Raw genomic sequence first — 19,717 nt, 5'->3', positions numbered from 1 at the left:
TAAAAGCAAGAGATACTGAAGATCTGGTTAATTTAAAACCGATTCCCAAACACTTCAGGAAACACCCCCATAAGGGCAACCCATCCCTTTTGAGGGTACGTGGCATTGATCGCGTGGATTTGGGGATGCGGGGTGGCAATATAGCCAAAACCCTGGCTCAACATGAGACCAGGTGGATCTGGACCCTGGACACCTCAATGAGGTCTTGGGCTTCGCTCCTTTTCTCTGAGTCCCACACACTCTATAATTTTTAAGCATTGGTATCCTTATTTTTTGCGTGTCAATTATTTTGTGATTACTTATATATGTGTTTTTATATTCTTTAGTATACCTGGTGCTCTACTCACCTGTTCCCCTTACCATATGGAGCTTGGATATATTGGGATGAGAAAATTCCTTCTGGACATCCACTGACATGGAAATCACTCAACTCTGAATTGCATATAGGATATATTGAGACGTTTGTCGATTTGGAGAATTTACTGTATATATTTTATTATTATATATTCTTTATGTATTTGTGCACGACGCTCACTGTCACATGCATTCTACACATGTAATTATATTTTGTCTGTGTATTATAATTTATAGTAGTCACTCATTTATTTTCAGTATTCACTGTGCCCGATCGCGGCTAGCTCCCATCCCACTAGTTTTCTCTTGGGGGGATGCTGTCCGTCTTTGGACGTGACTTACTGCCAATTTGACCCTAAAATGAATACACTTTATTTTTTCAACACATTTTGATTATGCTTGACTCATGTATTGATTCCTTGCTCACCTACTTAATCATGTATAACAGAATATACTATATATTGGTTGTTCACTTATATCTAATCATGTACGACAGAATTTGCTATACATTATATATTATGTATTATGTCACACTTTTATAATTTTTCACTTTGTTAGGATTTTTCGATATATAGTAACTATCTGCCATCCCAGTGCAATAATAGTATACATTGAATATGCTGAGTACTTTGATTGTGAGGGATTCCCATGTTGATGGACGCATTTGCCTTACCAGCTAAGTGCTGCAATTAATGACCTACTTTGTCTGAAGGACCTTCCTGGGGGAGTGGCTTACCATCTGTGACGTGACGGAGCACGTGACTGGCCGTCACGTGACCGACGCATCACGTGGGCGGAGAGAGGTGTGCGGCTTCGTGACTGGCCATCAGGGGGCTGCGCCTACCTCCCTGCCTTTTTGTGGGCGTTTACGGATACGCGATTGGCCATCGCGGCTCTGACGCGTCATATGGGTGGGGCAAGGGGTGCGGCCGGCTAACTGGCCATTGGCCGGCTGCGCTACTTTGCCCGCCCTTAACTTTCCCTCCTCCCAATGTCCTGATTACAATGGGGCGTTCCTAGATCAATTCGATATGTGATACAGGTGTGTAGGGCTCTTTATAAGAAGCGCATTCACAAGGAGAGCCTCACCCCCAGAGGAAGGCATCCGCCGAAATGCGTGTCGGGGTTACGTGGCTCTCCTGAGGTGTATATCTCCATATTTATGGGTATGTAGATATGCTATATTGTTGTGGACTTTGAGGGATGTGTTCATTGGCTCTAGGTGCTCAGCTATACCCACTTGGGTTATCCACAGGTGGATGTTCCCTGTGCACCTGAGCCAGTTTTGCATGTATTTGGAGGTTTAAGCTCTCACCACAGCTACAATTGTGGTATTTGACCATTGATATGGTGACTTCTTATGCACTTGCACTTTAACCTTCTGCTGGCTGTCATATGGTCCCATAATTTGGAACCATCAGACATCCATATGCCGCGGTGTAATCTGCAACCACTTTTTTGATATGGTGTTTTGCTACTCAGCATTTGCACTTTAGCATTTCCATATCTGTGGTTACAGTTATACATACAGAAATCAGTGAGGTACTGCACTCCTTTTTTCTACCGCCTTTTGTACATTGCATACTCCAAACCCCCCCCTCCCCATGTCTCATTTGTGTTAACATGTCTCCTCAGATGTAGCCAATTTTTTATCTGTTGTCTCATGTCTCGTTTATGTGTCATTTATTCAATAAAGGATTTTAGTTTTGATGATCTACCCGTTTAATCTCAGTTTATTCTTGTTGGTTGGTGTATTCATGTACACTGAGTGGGTTGTTTATTTAACATGGTATATTTAATTACTGTTTATGTGTATGTCTATGTTCTGTGTAACCTACTTGTAATATTCTAACCCCCTCTGCCTGTGAAGCTCCGTCAGTCGGGGGGGGGGGGGACGGGTTAGACGTGACTCCTCCTGAACGGCGTGTATGCTGCAGACTGAGCGGTCATTCTCCTCTCCTGGCCGAGGGAAGGGAGTGAAGCTTCAGAGCTGGAAGAGTGTCGACCTTCCTCTGTGTTTGTTGGGGAGTGTGTCGCCTCCATGATGTATGGCCCTGCTTCCTGAGCACTACAGTTACGTGTACCTACTAAGTCGGTGGACCTACTAGAAGAAACAGTGGTGACCCCTGTAGAACCGATAAGGGGGGCTGAAGACTGGTGAGATTTGCGGAGTAGTGATGAATGGCTGACTGATATGCGTTGGCTGACTGAATTATATTAACTCCTATAACTCCTTATTAACCTCACACTAACTGACTAACTTTGCCCAACTCTTATAAGCGTACTAGTATCTGGGCACCTCTGCGCTTAAAGCTCTGCTACATTACTTTCTCAAGCTGTGACTATTATTATCCTAGAGGTGACAACTGCTGATCCCATGAAGGGTGGGGGGGATGAAGAGTGGTGAGAACTTGAAAGACAGCTGTTCTGGGCTCATACTGTGGCCTGTTTTGTTTTCTTAACCCTTTACTAACTTTACCAAGCCTGGATGAAGGGAGTTTAGTGAGTTTATATCTACTTGACTATACCTACCTTGCGCACATATAACGTGCGGACGCGAGCATTGGAGATCGATATACAGTACAGACCAAAAGTTTGGACACACCTTCTCATTCAAAGAGTTTTCTTTATTTTCATGACTATGAAAATTGTAGATTCACACTGAAGGCATCAAAACTATGAATTAACACATGTGGAATTATATACATAACAAACAAGTGTGAAACAACAGAAAATATGTCATATTCTAGGTTCTTCAAAGTAGCCACCTTTTGCTTTGATTACTGCTTTGCACACTCTTGGCATTCTCTTGATGAGCTTCAAGAGGTAGTCCCCTGAAATGGTTTTCACTTCACAGGTGTGCCCTGTCAGGTTTAATAAGTGGGATTTCTTGCCTTATAAATGGGGTTGGGACCATCAGTGGCGTTGAGGAGAAGTCAGGTGGATACACAGCTGATAGTCCTACTGAATAGACTGTTAGAATTTGTATTATGGCAAGAAAAAAGCAGCTAAGTAAAGAAAAAATAGTGGTCATCATTACTTTAAGAAATGAAGGTCAGACAGTCAGCCGAAAACTTTGAAAGTAAGGGCTATTTGACCATGAAGGAGAGTGATGGGGTGCTGCGCCAGATGACCTGGCCTCCACAGTCACCGGACCACAACCCAATCAAGATGGTTTGGGGTGAGCTGGACCGCGGAGTGAAGGCAAAAGGGCAAACAAGTGCTAAGCATCTCTGGGAACTCCTTCAAGACTGTTGGAAGACCATTTCAGGGGACTACCTCTTGAAGCTCATCAAGAGAATGCCAAGAGTGTGCAAAGCAGTAATCAAAGCAAAAGGTGGCTACTTTGAAGAACCTAGAATATGACATATTTTCAGTTGTTTCACACTTGTTTGTTATGTATATAATTCCACATGTGTTAATTCATAGTTTTGATGCCTTCATAGTCATGAAAATAAAGAAAACTCTTTGAATGAGTAGGTGTGTCCAAACTTTTGGTCTGTACTGTATGTGCCATAAAGGACCTTATATAACAACGGATGAATATAACCATATGGAGCACATGTTATTTATATCCTACTTATGTCTTTTGAGCAACTCTAGCTACTCCCGGGGGTAGCATAGTAACATAGTAACATAGTACATAAGGCCGAAAAAAGACATTTGTCCATCCAGTTCGGCCTGTTATCCTGCAAGTTGATCCAGAGGAAGGCAAAAAAAAACTGTGAGGTAGAAGCCAATTTTCCCCACTTTAGGGGAATAAAAAATTCCTTCCCGACTCCAATCAAGCATCAGAATAAGGCCTCATGCACACAGCAGTATTTTTTCGCGGTCAGCAAAACGGGGTTCCGTTGTTCCGTGATCCGTTTCCGTTTTTGTTTCCGTGTGTCTTCCTTGATTTTTTGAGGATCACCAGACATGACGGAAAGTGAAAAATAATCTAAGTCAAGTTTGCCGTGCAAATGATAGGAAAAAAACGGACGCGGATGACAATCTTGTGTGCCTCCGTGTTTTTTCGCGGACCCATTGACTTGAATGGGTCCGCGAACCGTTGTCTGTGAAAAAAATAGGACAGGTCATATTTTTTTGACGGACTGGAAACACGGATCACGGACGCGGATGACAAATGGTGCATTATCCGAGTTTTCAACGGACCCATTGAAAAATTTAGGAGCCAAATAAAATTTTTAGTCGCCAAATCGAAACCAAATAAAAATGTTGGTATCGTGACAACGCTACGCTGATCAGATTGGCGTAGCGTTGTTTCGATACCAAAATTTTGATTCGCTTTCGTCACCATAAAAAAGTATTGCGATACTCAATACCGCGCAAAAAAAAAAAAATGTATGAAACGTTCGGCCCATAATAGAACAGTCCTATCCTATTTTTTGGGGTGACTAAAAAAAATGGCGAATGCTCACCACGTAGGAGATATTTTTTAATAATTTAATAGTTTGGACTTTTCGGACGCAGCGCTATGTAATATGTTTATTTATTGTTTATATATTTTATATGTAAAATTGGGAAAGGGGGGGGGGGATTTAAACTTAATATTTTAGGGTACTTCCACACTAGCGTTTTTCATTTCCGGCATAGAGTTCCGTCACAGGGGCTCTATACCGGAAAAGAACTGATCGGGCATATCCCCATGCATTCTGAATAGAGAGTAATCCGTTCAGGATGCATCAGGACGTCTTCAGTTCAGTCATTTTGACTGATCAGGCAAAAGATAAAACCGCAGCATGCTGCGGTTTTATCTCCGGCGAAAAAAACGGAAGACTTGCCTGGATGCCGGATCCAGCATTTTTCCCCATAGGAATGTATTAGTGCCGGATCCGGCATTCAAAATACCGGAATGCAGGATCCGTCCTTCCGGTCTGCGCATGCGCATGTAAAAATGTGTAAAAAGATACAAGACAGATCCGTCTGTCCGCATGACAAGCGGAGAGATGGATTCGTTCTTGCAATGCTTTCAGTCACATCCAGATCAGCGGATCCGGCAGGCAGTTCCAACGACGAAACTGCCCGCCAGATCACACTGCCGCAAGTGTAAAAGTAGCCTTAGTGTTTTATTTATTTTTTTACTTACTATTAGCCCCCTTAGGGGCTGGAACCCTTGTCTTATTCACCCTTAGGCCCCTTTCACATGGGCGAGATTTCTGCGGGGGTGCAATGCGTGAAGGCTATGTGCTCACCTGCCCCTTGCCAACAAGCACTAAAGGAATGGGGGCCCAAGCTGAACTCTTGCACCAGGGCCCGTGAGCCTTTAGCTACGCCCCTGGCATGAGGTGAACGCATTGCACCCGCATTGAATCCGGACCCATTCACTTCTATGGGGCTGTGCACATGAGCGGTGATTTTCACGCATCACTTGTGCGTTGCGTGAAAATCACAGCATGCTCTATATTGTGCGTTTTTCACGCAATGCAGGCCCCATAGAAGTGAATGGGGCTGCGTGAAAATCGCAAGCATCCGCAAGCAAGTGCGGATGCGGTGCGATTTTCACGCATGGTTGCTAGGATGAAAGTCTATTCACTGTGTTATTTTTCTTCACTGCTGTAGGTGAGCTTTAAAGGAAATCTGTCACAAGAATAATCGTTATTGAAGTAAAGCCATGGCTTAATAGCTGTGGATGACACTGTTAAGGGAGCGGAGTGCTGTGGAGGTGACAGTTCAGGGAGCAGATAGGGTGGCCATTCAGGCCACCCTGAAAAGACGGACTTAAAACCGCACCCCCATGTCCCACTAAGCCATGCCTCTGATCTGGTTAGGCCACGGGATTGAAAAAATGAAGCTAAAAATCAACCTCTAGGTCCAGCTAAGCCACGCCCAAGATCCTGTTAGGCCACGCCCCCTCCTCAGCCGACAGGGATTGAAAAATTAAGTTAAAAATCAACTTCTAGGCACAGTGCTGCTGTCTGAGAGTGAGCTGTTCAAAAGGACATCCCTGTGTCCATCCAGGCCCTGCGCCAGACGGAGAACAGGTAGTCTGAAAGCCGGACTGTCCGGCCTAAAACTGGACCTCTGGCCACCCTAGGGGCAGGCTGCTGTGGAGGTCACAGTTAAGGGATGGTCCACTAAGGAGGTCAGTGTTAAGGGGCAGATTGCTGTAAAAGCCACTGTTAAGGGGGGGTGGGCCCCTGTGGAGGTCATTGTCAAGGGAGTGGTGTGATGTGAAACTCACTGTTAAAGGGGCGGGCTGCTGTGAAGGTCAAAGTGAAGGGGGTGGGCTGCTGTGGCGGTCCCATTTTAAGGAGACGGGGCACTGTGGGGGGGGTCAGTGTTAAGGGGTGGAGGTCACTGATATAGTGGATACTGTCGATATCTTTTAATGACACACACAAACATTAAATTAAATAGATTAGATATACCCGAGCGAAGCAGGGTCCTTCAGCTAGTTCCTAATATTATTATGCAACTGTTATTACATGTAATATGCCTGGTTCACCAGCAGGTTGCAGTTAAAATGGCTTATTTATACTTAGATAAAATGGAACTCACCATTCCATTCTCCCCCCTCTGGGAAGAAGTGGGCCAGTCCTGCTTCCTGTCGGAAGGGTGGGGCAGAAGTTTCCAGTTAGTTGGAGTTCTAGTCCTAAGCTAGACAGGAGGAGTGTGAGCATTACATTTACTAATGGGTTCAGATGAAAAAAAAGACGAATATTCGTTTTTAAGAATATATATCACACTATATTCTACATATTCGGGAATTCGAACAAGCCAAACCAATAGGAAGGTTGCCTATAACCCGCCCTTACTCGATTAACGTGCATATTACATTGCCGATTTTTCGCATAAAGCAAATTAAATAATGAAGAATATTCTAATTCACTACAGACTACAATATTGCAGCCTTCTCACATTGGCCCACAAGCAAGAAGCAGGTAGGTAATGGTTTCAGATGAAAAAAAAAAAAAAAAGAATATTAATTTTTACAAATATATATCACTATATTCTAAATATTCACGAATTCTCAATGTGCCGATATACGTGATCAAAATTCGCTATTTGAATATTCGCACTCAACACTACTAGCTAATATAGCCACAAAAGTCCTTTTAAGGACTGGTATAGATGTACTATCGATAGGTGTGATATACTGAGGGGTGTGATATACTTATAATATACTTTCTAACATAGAAAGTAAAGTATATTATAGTGCATTTGTATTGTGCAGCAGTTGTGTGCAGCTATACAGAGGGACAAGCGCTATTGGAACAACTAATTACAACGGTTGTAATATACCTGTTGCTCCAAAAAAAATAATTGAGGGGTGTGATATACCTGCTTCCACAAAATACTGATTAAGGGGTTTCATATACCTGCTTCCACAAAATACTGATTAAGGGGTTTGATATACCTGCTTTCACCAAATATTGATTGAGGCCTGCGATATACCCGATTCCAAAAATACTGCTCTTCTCTAGGGACTTAGGCACAGGGTCATTTTGAAAATGACAGGCAGAGGAAGAGGCAGGCCGTTCCGCAGGGGTGGTAGGGGTCGGGCAGGTGCACCAGGCTGGAGCCTAAGTGGTTAGTTGGAGAAGGCGCATGTGATTACTTCAAAGGACACACTAGAGTTGGTTGAGTGGCTCATTCAGCCTTCCTCTTCTGCACCCTCCTCCTCATCGTCTGTATCTGCACCCTCCTCACTCTCTGCTGTGTGCACCTACAAAGACACCACCACCACCACCATAGCCCCTCCACTCGAGTCAGAGTAATCATTTTCCCATCCATTCCCAGACTTTACCAATGCGCAGCCTTTCTTGACATCGGATGAGGAAGAGGAGGTAGCAACAGCCGCCACCCAGTGGTCTGACGACAGTACCCACATCAGCCCAAGGACGGAGGTCCCCGCTGTTGCTACATACTCAGAGATCTCAAATGTCAGTGGTGGTGAAGGTGACGATGATGACGTGTCGATGGATGTCACGTGGGTGCCCACAAGAGAGGAAGAGGAGGGGAGTTCAGAGGGAGAGGAGCAGCAGAGAGGGAGGAGAAGCAGGCAGAGCTCACAGGGCACAGGAGGCAAAAAGCAGACTGCAAATGTATCTGGAGAAAGCCATCCACCATGCACGGTCACATCTGGCGCTCCCAGGATACCGGCACATGGCTCCGCAGTGTGGGCTTTTCTTAAAGTGTCAGCTGCTGACAATAGTGTTGCCATCTGCAGCCTGTGCTGTCAATGCATAAGTCGCGGTAAGCCCAACACTCACCTAGGGATGACCGCCTTAAGAAGGCACCTGCCTTCCATCACTGAGCCCAGTGGGAGCAACGCTGTCAGAACCCACAAAGCCACATTCCCGGCACTCCACGTCCTGCCTCTTCTTCTCCTCTCTCCTCCCATTTGGCCTCCACTCCACCTTCCACCATGCGATTGTTGCATTTATCTGTCAGCAGGCAGGCTTCCCTGGGCCAAATGTTCGAGCGTAAAAAGTTCATGACACTGGATAACCCTATTGCCCAATGGCTGACCGCTGGCTTGTCTGAACTGCTTGCCCGCTAACTGCTGCCATATAAACTGGTGGACTCAGAGGCCTTTAGAAAATTTGCGACCATTGGCACACCGCAATGAAGGGGAAGGAAATATTTCTCCAAGAAGGGCATCCCAGAGCTACATGGCCACGTTCAGCGGCAAGTGAATATATCTCTGGTGCACAGTGTCGGTGCCAAGATACATCTGACCACAGACACGTGGTCTAATAAACACGGGCAGAGAAGGTACATAACTTTTACTGCCCACTGGGTGAACCTTCTGATGGCCGTCAAGCATGTTACACGTGGCTCCCATGTGGATTTGGTGTTACCGCCACGGATTGCATGCAGGCCTGCCTCCTCCTACTCCATCCTCTGTCTCCTCCTTGGCTGACTCCTCCTTTTCCACTGCTACCGGCTTTTCCGCTGCGCTCCCCAGAGCCTATTCGATGTGCCAGGTCAGACATTGCCATGCTGTGCTGCAGGTGTTGTGCCTGGAAGCCAAGAGCCACACCGGTCATGCGGTCACAGGCCGATCAGTGGCTAACCCCGCTCAATTTGACAGTTAGTAAAGTGTTGTGTGACAACGGTGTTAATCTGCTGAGCACGCTGAAACAGGGCAAAATGACACACATGCCATGCATGGCACACATCCTGAACTTGCCAAATACCCTGGGGTCCAGGCCAGTAAAATCTCTGGCCATTTTAGAAGATCTTACACGGCCATGGCTCGCCTTGCTGACGTTCAGAGGCGACACCACCTGCCCGTCAGATGTCTGATTTATGACAGCCCGACACTCTGGAACTCCACCTTGTATATGCTTGATAGGCTGCTCCAGCAGAAACGTGCCGTTAACGACTACCTGTACGAACTCTGCAGCAGGACAGGTTCTGGGGAGCTTGGTTTCTTTTCACCGTGCCAGTGGCTGCTCATGCGCAATGCATGCAGACTTCTGCAGCCATTTGATGAAATTACCAAACTGGTCAGTCGCTGCCATGGCACAATCAGTGACATCGTAACTTACGCCTTCTTTCGTGCATTGCGTTGTGTCATTGATCAAGCCGTCGAGGAGCAGGAGCTGGAAGATGAGGAAGTCACAATGGTGAATGAATTCCCAGGGGGGGCTACTCCATCTGACACAGATCAGCAGGAGTCAGAGAAGGATGGTGGCTGGGGGGAGGAGGAAGAGGAGCAAGAAGAGCAGGCTTTGAGGGGGACTTTAAACTTTTCTGGGATCTCTGGTGTTGTCCGTGGCTGGGGGGAGGAGACCGAGGACGACATTCTCCTGGGCGATGAGCAAGAGCTAGGGCGCTCCACCGCTTCCAATTTAGTGCAAATTGGGGCCTTTATGCTCCAGTGTTTGAATAGGGACTCCCGTATAAAAATCATAAAGGTCAAGGACCAGTACTGGTCCCACTCATGCAGTGGGAGAAGGGATAAGGCTGCAAGCCCCGCCTATAACAGGTCATGTGACACAGGCTACAAGGTGCACTACATCCTCCATTGTATACATTTTTGCTGGGGATTGCCGCTAGCAACGGATCACATGTGGAGGAATTGCTACACTACAGTGTTTGGGGTTTTTGAGCATTTTCTCCCATTTAGGCCACTTTAGTGATTTTTCTTTATATGTATGGAATGTGCCATTGCTTAATGCTGGTAACATTCTAGTGCACCTGGTAGCCTGTGTCACATGGCCTGTTATAGGCGGGGCTCGCAGCCTTCTCCCTTCTCCCACTGCATGAGTGATCTCACTATGGAGGTATGTGGGAGCTTGGCTGTGAGTTGGATCTTAGCACCTTTCAGACCGTGTTCACACACCATAGGTAGTCTAGTGGCAGGACCCATGCCACACTGGAATACCTTGTCGGTGGTGCAAATGGGCTCCGTTGTGTTCCTGAGTGGAATACATTGGCTAAAGTCTCAGCTTTTAACATCAGCCTGAGGGATTAGCCAGTGTTGTCAGTTGCATATCATTGTGGTGCACCTTTTGCAGTGATTTATTTCTGTGCTCCCGTGGCCTAAAATAAAATTTCTCTAGGCTCCAGCAGGGCACATTTTTGAGAGTTTCCCTTTAAGACGCATGAAGATGGCCCCTGATTAAGGCTACTTTCACACTTAGCGTTTAAGTTTTCCGGTATTGAGATCCGTCATAGGGGTTCAATACCGGAAAAAACGCTTCAGTTTTGTCCCCATTCATTGTCAATGGGGACAAAACTCAACCGTTTAGATGCGTTCCCAGACCGGAGAGCAAACCGCAACATGTTGTATAATGCTTTCCATCCTGGGAAACTGATCAAGATGGATCCATCATGACCGCCAATGCAAGTCAATGGGGACGGATCCGTTTTCTCTGCCACAAACGGATCCGTCCCCCATTGACTTTCAATGGAGTTCATGACGGATCCGTCTTGGCAATGTTCAAGATAATACAATCGGATCTGTTCGTAACGGATGTAGATGGTTGTATTATCAGTAACGGAAGCTTTTTTGCTGGTCCCTGTTGGATCCAGCAAAAAATCTAGTGCTAAAGTACCCTAATACATATTTTTTGTGGGAATTTTTGCCAATGATCCCCCTCTGGTATGTCACTGTCCATGTTGTGGGACTATTGGTGCACTTCTAGTTAGTATTTGGTGGCTGCAAATTTGACCTGAAGGTTTTTCAGGTTCGCCTGCCATTAAAGTCAATGGGGCCCGCCGCAAACGCACGGTTCACGAACATTTGATCGCGAACGCGCGTTCACGAACCGTCCTGGCCGATGTTCGTCCATCACTACTACCTGCAGAGCTTCTTGCAGGGACAGGGCAAAGTCTCTCAAAGTCTCCTTTGACTGCTGTCGTTTCTCAAAGAAGCGCATCTTAATGGAGGCAGTCCTTATTTTAAAGGTGGTACTGAGTAGGTCTAGGATCTGCTCAGCCAGGACTTGACCTCCCGAAGCGCAGCTTCCTGTAACTGGCCAACCAGGATTTCCACTTTCTGGTCCTGCAATACTGGATACAGCTTAAAGGTGGGCAACATTTTATCACGGAATTCCCTTAATGAATGAGGTTCTCCGGAATACCGTTGGAGCCAAGGTGCTCCAAAGTAGTATGGCATAGTAAGAGACATGATGAAGGTGGCTGCAGTTGCTGCTGACGGCTCACTGTGGTCCAACTGGGTGCTATTTTCGCTGTCAGACATGGCTTCTGATACCCTGTACCATACTAGATGGGTCAGTGTAAGCTGAAATGCGATTTAAGTGTGCGTTGCTATGAGCAACAGCAGCAGAATTGGTGTGTGGCTCCTTTAAGATGTGCTTCAACTGCTCAATTTTGGGGAGTATGATGCTCTGGCAGGCAGATCATGGCCTCTAACAGTCTTTAGCAAGGTTATTTTCCCCGGCAGTACTCACTCAGACCTCTGGACATTGCTTCTTAAGATCCAGGGAAGAAGGAACTGTATTTTCCCTTTTCCAATATGGCCGCCGCGTCGACTTCCTGTAGGGTGAACAGTTGGCTTTTCTGTCCTCCTGGGAACTTGTACTGAGCATTTTAGTTCCTTCTGCTATAAGAATGGTTCCTCTGTGGAGGCAGGCTGTTTGGTTCCTTCCCCTCTGCTGGGTGGATGTCTTCCTCTCAACACACAATGACCAAATCCAAGATGGCCAATTAACCCCTGTTTTGCCACAATGCTGCAACTAATGCAGATTCACAATCTCCAGCAGTAAGTAAATGCTATAAAGTCTCTTGTTAGGGGTTTTACAGATGGGGGCCTTTAATAGTAAGGTGGAAAAGTAGAATCCTATTCATGAAGCCAAAATTGCAACGTGAAGCCTCCCCCCAGGGCCCCTATATTGCGTCGGAATATAGTAGAAATGCCGAGTGGTGTAGTGAGGCCCAAATGTCTCTTTAAGTGGGTCACGGTGCTCCTACCTGGATACCGCTGGACCCCAGGCTTTGGCTCCGAAGCAAATAATATAACATAGTAACATAGTAGATAAGGCCGAAAAAAGACATTTGTCCATCCAGTTCGGCCTGTTATCCTGCAAGTTGATCCAGAGGAAGGCAAAAAAAACACTGTGAGGTAGAAGCCAATTTTCCCCACTTAAGGGGAAAAAAAATCCTTCCCGACTCCAATCAAGCAATCAGAATAACTCCCTGGATCCTCCAGTAGCTATAGCCTGTAATATTATTGCACTCCAGAAATACATCCAGACCCCTCTTTAACTCTTTTAGTGAACTTACCATCACCACCTCCTAAGGCAGAGAGTTCCATAGTCTCACTGCTCTTACCGTAAAGAATCCTCTTCTATGTTTGTGTACAAACCTTCTTTCCTCCAGACGCAGAGGATGTCCCCTCGTCACAGTCACAGTCACGGGGATAAATAGATGATGGGAGAGAGCTCTGTACTGACCCCTGATATATTTATACATACCGTAGATATTAGATCTCCCCTCAGTCGTCTTTTTTTCTAAAGTGAATAACCCTAATGTTGATAATCTTTCAGGGTACTGTAGTTGCCCCATTCCAGTTATTACTGTAGTTGCCCTCCTCTGAACCCTCTCCAGCTCTGCTATGTCTGCCTTGTTCACAGGAGCCCAGAACTGTACACAGTCCTCCATGTGGGGTCTGACTAGTGATTTGTAAAGTGGTAGGACTATGTTCTCATCACGGGCATCTATGCCCCTTCTGATGCAACCCATTATCTTATTGGCCTTGGCAGCAGCTGCCTGACACTGGTTTCTACAGCTCAGTTTGCTGTTCACCAAAATTCCTAGGTCCTTTTCCATGTCAGTGTTACCCAGTGTTTTACCATTTAGTATGTACTGGTGACTTGCATTATTCCTTCCCATGTGCATAACCTTACATTTGTCAGTGTTAAACCTCATCTGCCACTTATCTGCCCAAGCCTCCAATCTATCCAGATCCATCTGTAGCAGTATACTGTCCTCTTCAGTGTTAATTACTTTACACAGTTTAGTGTCATCTTCAAAAATGTATATTTTACTGTGCAAGCCTTCTACAAGATCATTAATAAATATATTGAAGAGAATAGGGCCCAATACTGACCCCTAAGGTACCCCACTAGTGACAGTGACCCAATCTGAGTGTGTACCGTTAATAACCACCCTCTGTTTTCTATCCCTCAGCCAGTTACTTACCCACATACAGACATTTTCTCCCAGTCCGAGCATTCTCATTTTATATACTAACCTTTTATGTGGTACAGTGTCAAATGCTTTGGAGAAGTCCAGATATACGACATCCATTGATTCGCCACTGTCCAGTCTAGAACTTACCTCCTCATAGTAACTGATTAAATTAGTTTGACATGACCGATCCCTCATGAAGCCATGCTGATATGGCGTTATTTGCTTATTTTCATTGAGGTACTCCAAGATAGCATCTGTTAGAAAACCTTCAAACAGTTTACACATGACAGATGTTAAACTAACCGGCCTATAGTTTCCGGGCTCTGTAATTTGGACCCATTTTGAATTTTGGCACCACATTTGCTATGCGCCAATCCTGTGGAACACTACCTGTCAGTATTGAGTCCTTAAATATCAGAAATAAGGGTCTGGCTATGACATTACTTAATTCTCTTAGGATACGGGGTGTATGCCATCTGGTCCTGGAGATTTGTCTATTTTAATCTTTTTAAGACGCCGCTGTACTTCTTCCTGGGTCAGACAGGACACTTTTAACAGGGAATTTAATAGGGAAAATAATTGAGGGATTGGAAAGAATAACTTGAGTCCAGACTTTGAGATGAAGTTCAATGGCAGCTTTACTTTGAATAAACTTTTCTTCAAACAGTTTACAGGCTTTTTCTTGGTTCCAGCAGGCTTTAGCTTTAAACTGGCAAGCAAACTCATGCTCCTTCTTTTAGCAAGCAGGACTGGCCCACTTCTGACCAAAGGGGGGAGAATGGAATTGTGAGTTCCATTCTATCTAACTATAGCTGTGTCGTGTTTGCTGCCACCGGCTGGTGAACCAAGCATATTACATAAGAACAATTGCAAAACAAGATTAGGAATGCACATTGTGGCAGACCTGGACAAAAATACATAAGATGACATTGTGTTAGCCCATTAAAGACAGTAGCAGGGTGCAGGAGTGATAACACCACTCTGGGGTGTTACAGAACCATAGGGAGTGCAACAGATGGAGAACCTTGGTGAGAAGTCTCTACAAGAGAGGGAAAACCATGGGGAGCAGTCTGTGACAGGAAAACATGGGGAGTGGTCTGTGTGAGAAAGTGAAGTGATCAATACAGGAGGGGAAACCATGGTGAGTGATCTATGTAAGAGTGGAAACATGGGGAGCAGTCTGTGTGAGAGAGGAGGCACCATGAAGAGGGTTGTGTCATCAAGTAAAGGGAGGGGAGGAACACCAAAATGACAACAGAAGGAGAAGGACCAGGAACTAGGCCTCAAGGCTAGGGAAAGGGAAACGGTCACACCTATGGAAACCCTAAACCTAGCCCTGACTCCTGTCAGTATGATTAGACCCTGAAGGTGGGAATATTCATACACCGTAAACCTAGGCCCTGGTAACCCTGAATATCAATAGGAGTAGTGACAGGGTCTGAGACTACTGGTTCCTTCCAGATGAACGAACCAACGTCTCCCTGAGGCCTAGAAAACGAGCAATAGAGAACAAAATACAAAGAAAAGAACACTTATCTTCAATAGAAAATGGATCAGCAGGAACTCAGAAGAGGACAACACACCAGCTCATCCAACTCCAGGCAGAGAATATCAACCGCATGGTATTAAGTGTGAGTCCAGACTAAATAGAGGAGCAGTAAAGACCACAAGCTACTGTCACGGTAGTGTCACAGTAGGTAAGATAAGGGAAGGAAACGGCAAAGCAAACAAAACAACTGACTAGGCCCCAAAAGCAAGGGAACAAAGGGGTCAACTCCTAGCAATCCCTAAAAGACTTTCCCTACGCTGCTATGCCCATGTGCATATCTTAATGGTAGATATGCACATGCCCACGTGCCTAAGCTGAAACACACTGGACCAAACCCTCAGCAGTAGGGAAAAGGGAAAGAGACTACCAGCTCCTTCAACCACCGAAGGACCTAGCATCATTCTAGGGGCCTAGTAAAAACAGACACAGAAGGAAAAAGGGAAAAGGACTTATCTTTAGATGAGTTGGAGCAGACAATCCACCAAAACTTCCAGCACACAAAAAGAAAGAATTATAACCCGCAAAGGCTATAGGGAGAGGGAGGAATAAATAGCCTCCCCAATGACCAAACAAACCATACCTGATAGGTGGGATTCTGTTCAAACCCCAAAAGAAAAACCTGTCAGATCGAGTCACGTGCAGCAACTCTGACAGATCGTTTCAGAACCCCCACAGGGCAGGGCGTGACAGCTACACCTGGGACAAGAGGTGTGGTCATTACCAACAACAACACTGCAACAAGTGAAAACAGAGAGAGGCTGTCAGATAACCTCACGTGCAGCCAGTCTATCAGATCTTTTAACCTCTGCCACGGGAGGGACCGTCACAGATTGTATGAGAGAGTTAAACATGGGTAGTGTTCTGTATAAGAGGGGAACCATGGGGAATTGTCAATAAAAGAAGGGAACCATGGACAGCAATCTGTGTGAGAGAGGGGGAATCATGGGGAGCGTTCTGTATGAGAGAGGGGGAATCATGGGGAGCGGTCTATGTGAGAGAGGGGGAACCATGGGGAGCGGTCTATGTGAGAGAGGGGGGACCATGGGGACCGGTCTATGTGAGAGAGGGGGAACCATGGGGAGCGGTCTATGTGAGAGAGGGGAACCATTAGAAGCGGTCTGTGTGAGAGAGGTGTAACCATGGGGAGCGGTCTGTGTGAGAGAGGGGGAACCATGGGGAGCGGTCTGTGTGAGAGAGGTGGAACCATGGGGAGCGGTCTGTGTGAGAGAGGGGGAAGCATGGGGAGCGGTCTGTGTGAGAGAGGGGGAACCATAGGGAGCGGTCTGTGAGAGAGGAGGAACCATGGGGAGTGTTCCGTGTGAAAGAGGGGGAACCATGGGGAGCGGTCTGTGTGAGAGAGTGGGAACCATGGGGAGCAGTCTGTGTGAGAGAGGTGGAACCATGGGGAGCGGTCTGTGTGAGAGAGGGGGAAGCATGAGGAGCGGTCGGTGTGAGAGAGGAGGAACCATGGGGAGCGGTCTGTGAGAGAGGAGGAACCATGGGGAGTGTTCCGTGTGAGAGAGGGGGAACCATGGGGAGCAGTCTGTGTGAGAGAGTGGGAACCATGGGGAGCGGTCTGTGTGAGAGAGGGGGAACCATGGGGAGCGGTCTGTGTGAGAGAGGAGGAACCATGGGGAGCGGTCTGTGTGAGAGAGGGGGAACCATGGGGAGCGGTCTGTGTGAGAGAGGGGGAACCATGGAGAGCGGTCTGTGTGAGAGAGGGGGAACCATGGGGAGTGGTCTGTGTGAGAGAGGGGGAACCATGGGGAGCGGTCTGTGTGAGAGAGGGTGAACCATGGAGAACAGTTTTACCCATTTCCTTCTAGTCTGCTGTATATTGGAGGAGACTACAGTAACTTATCTGTAGATCTTATATCCTAGTGACTACAGGATCTATCCAAGGGACCTTGTGATGTTACAGGGTCACATGACATGCTGAAGTCACATGGGTTTGAAGCAGCTGTGGAATGTAGCAGAAGGGTCATATCTCCATCCCATGTGCTGTGGTCAGACATCAGAAGGTCTTCGATTTTAATGCCGTCTCCGTGGAGCCAAAAATCTTTTCACCTGAAGTCACGTGAGACTTTGGTGAATTAATTAGGTTTTCATTTCTGAATCTTTAAAAATATAATAAATGAGTAATCAGAAGCTCGATACGCTCAACCCTCGTCTCTACCAAGCATGGGGTTTAGACATTACCCTACAGGACCTTTGATGAAGTTATGGTCATGTGATCAGTCACATGAGGGGAAGAGTAAAGCAGGGGAGGTCTTTCACTGTTAAGCACTTCCTGTCATGTGACCAGTGTGACATCATCGCAGGTCCTGCAGCCCCAGGAGGTGAGATCTGCAGGTCAGTTATTGGTCTTGGTTCTGGGTTTATTAGAATGGAGCGGTTCTATAGGTGACATATAGCAGGTCCAGCCAGCAGGGGGCAGCACCGGCCATAGAGAGTCTCTGCTCACACAGTCTGGAGGTCAGGAGGGGAGTTCTCCTCAGACATGTCTGCTCTCCCCCTGGAATATTAGGAGACCCCCAGACCCCTGTAAGAGGGGCTGTTCTCCTGGATTAGAGGGGTCTTCCATCACACACTGTTCTGTGATATCACTAGGATATGGAGTCAGTGTGTGATCGGTGGGGACAACCTCTTCTAGATGAAGGGGCTGCAGCGCTGTGTCCTCTCCTCACTGTCCCTGCCGGAGCTCTAATGAGCAGGGACTGTGGAGGAGATTCAGCAGTAAAGCAGCTCTGCAGCCCCTCCATTCTCAGGATTAGTGGGGTCCTGATAGAGACGAGCCCCCACCTACCGCACACTGATGACCAGTCCTAGCGATAGAACCTCACGTTATGTGACGGGAATAGCCCTTTAATGCTGGTGATATTGGGGGTTCAGTGATGGCCGCAGGGATTGGGGTTTGCACAGTCGGGGGTAAATAATTGCACACACATGTGATAGTAACAAACCTGCAGCTGTGCGAGCAGCAGGACAAACCCCGGACCCATCACTGGCCCCGGAGCAGAACACCAGCGATTAGAGGAAAGAGGCGACTGACAGGATGGGGACAGGACTTCTCTTTATCTCCTTCCTGACCTGTGCTGATGATGGACATGTTGGTGGATCAATGTCCCCAGTGGAGATCCCAATACACCTACATGACTAACTGAGCCACGAGGTCTCCTCTGGGTCCCAACACTTTTCCTCAATACTATTGGTTCCTCCGGGGACAATGAGGGACAAAAATCAAAATAGAAACACATAAAATTACACATGTAAATAAGTAGATTATATTTTAAAGCTGAATTCCAACACCAGAAATGTCCAAGCCAAAACTGACCAGCAGATCTCCATATTATTGTAGAAAGATAAATCCACATATGCTTCCTTTTTAGTGTAGTGAGGTTAAAAGGATAACAAATCAGAAGATCAGCAGATTATATCAGTTATATTCTCCGTAGGTCCAGGTTATAATCTACAAATAAGAAAACATAAAATAACATAGTAATACAGTTTTCCTTTAAGTTAATTAAACTGAGAAATGCCCATAGCCTGTGTGCCAGATTAATCTACAATGCGTCCCTGACCTACAAGTCACTGACTGTGCACTCTTAACCTGCACTCACTTGTTTCCCTCAGGTTCCTTAGGTTCAGGACTCTTTTCTTTTGAAAGACGATGGTCCTTTCCATCAATGACCCATCAAGGATGGAGAAGGACAGAAACCACATGGCTGGAAGGATATTAGACATCACCCTGGAGATCATCTCCTTGATAACTGGAGAGGTGAGAGTCTCACATGACATCCCTCTTATCTCTAGTAATAAAACAGGGAAATGTCTGGAAAGGTGAAGGATTCTTAGAACCTCTTTAGTGATCGGCGTCTCCCCATACACAGGATTACACAGTAGTGAAGAAGTCGTCTGGTGAGTGTGTGACACCCCATGTGTCAGGAGGACGGAGCAGAACCCAGAACCACATCACCGAGCCTCCACCTCATTCCCTGATACATGAGCAGAAGATCCTAGAACTTACCACCAGGATCACTGAGCTGCTGAGCGGAGAGGTGAGCGCTGCTGGGAATGCTGCGACATTATACAATAACACCAAGGGAGGGGTCTGGTAATGACTGTGTCCTTGTGTTGTCAGGTTCCTATAAGGTGTCAGGATGTCGCTGTCTATTTCTCCATGGAGGAGTGGGAGTATTTAGA

At 46.4% G+C, this 19,717-nt stretch overlaps 1 protein-coding gene across 1 annotated transcript in view; it reads left to right on the top strand.

Moving 5' to 3' along the window:
• The window catches only part of LOC120999664 (oocyte zinc finger protein XlCOF6-like), a 2,208,135-nt gene that overhangs the window by 166,428 nt on the left and 2,021,990 nt on the right, over positions 1 to 19,717 (top strand). The window lies entirely within an intron of this gene.

Source organism: Bufo bufo, chromosome 4 (genome assembly GCF_905171765.1).
Source record: "Bufo bufo chromosome 4, aBufBuf1.1, whole genome shotgun sequence".
NCBI lineage: Eukaryota > Metazoa > Chordata > Amphibia > Anura > Bufonidae > Bufo > Bufo bufo.
This window is presented reverse-complemented; position numbering and strand designations above follow the sequence as displayed.